Genomic DNA, 1,007 nt, shown 5'->3' with positions numbered 1-1,007 from the left:
TGCTGCAAACAATGGAGGTAATAACGGTAATAATGGTGGCGCCGTGGAAGATCAAGCTAATGGTCGTAGCTTGAGAGATTACATTCCCCCTACTCTGATGGGAGTGCATTCATGTATCAGGCCACCGGCAGTGGATGCGAATAACTTTGAGAGCAAACCTGCCATACTTCAAATGGTGCAGTCGTCAGTTCAGTTTGGTGGCCTCCCTTCTGAAGATCCTAATCTGCATCTCTCTAACTTCATGGAACTTTGTGAAACTTTTAAAGTTAATGGAGTTAGTGATGATGCCATTCGACTGAGACTGTTCCCATTCTCGCTCAGAGAACGAGCCAAGAGTTGGTTAAACTCCTTGCCACCCAACTCTATAGCCACCCGGAATGATCTGGCAACGAAATTCTTGTCAAAGTTCTTTCCTCCAGCTAAGTCTGCAAAGTTGCGAGGAGAAATCAACAACTTTTGCCAACAAGATAATGAATCTCTCCATGAGTCTTGGGAGAGGTTTAAAGATCTGATCAGAAAGTGCCCTCATCATGGTATAGAGAAGTGGATGCTGCTCCACAATTTCTACAACGGGTTGGTTGGTAACACTAGAACTCTGATAGATGCAGCAGCTGGTGGAGCCTTTATGAGAAAGAGTGCTAATGAGGCTTACGATCTATTGGAGGAGATGGCTCTAAACAATCAGCAGTGCCCAACTGAAATGAGTCAAACTAAGAAGGTAGCTGGTGTGTTAGAGGTTGATGCCATCACAAAGTTGACAGCTCAGGTTGAGGCATTGACAAAGCTAATTGCAGGGCAAGCTAAGCAAGCCAAAGTTGTTTGTGAGTTATGTGGAGGAAGTCATCACTTTTCAGAGTGTCAAGCAGATGTGGATGATTTTCCAATGGATGAAGCTAAAGCCATTGGAAATTTTTCGCAGAATAACAACAACAACTATGGGTTCAACAAAGGTGGTAACTGAAGAAACAGTGGGTTCTATCAGCAATGAAATCAGAACTAGACATAGA

General features: G+C 43.7%; 1 non-coding gene across 1 annotated transcript; it reads right to left on the bottom strand.

The window, feature by feature from the left end:
• Positions 1-430: 430 nt before the first annotated feature.
• LOC115724259 (small nucleolar RNA R71) lies at positions 431-537 on the bottom strand. Its single transcript, XR_004013058.2, has one exon. It is a non-coding gene; the product is annotated as a small nucleolar RNA R71 (small nucleolar RNA).
• Between the last annotated feature and the right edge of the window lie 470 nt (positions 538-1,007).

Source organism: Cannabis sativa, unplaced genomic scaffold (assembly GCF_029168945.1).
Source record: "Cannabis sativa cultivar Pink pepper isolate KNU-18-1 unplaced genomic scaffold, ASM2916894v1 Contig7, whole genome shotgun sequence".
Lineage (NCBI taxonomy): Eukaryota > Viridiplantae > Streptophyta > Magnoliopsida > Rosales > Cannabaceae > Cannabis > Cannabis sativa.
Note: the sequence above shows the minus strand (reverse complement) of the source record. Positions and strands in the feature narration are given on the sequence as shown.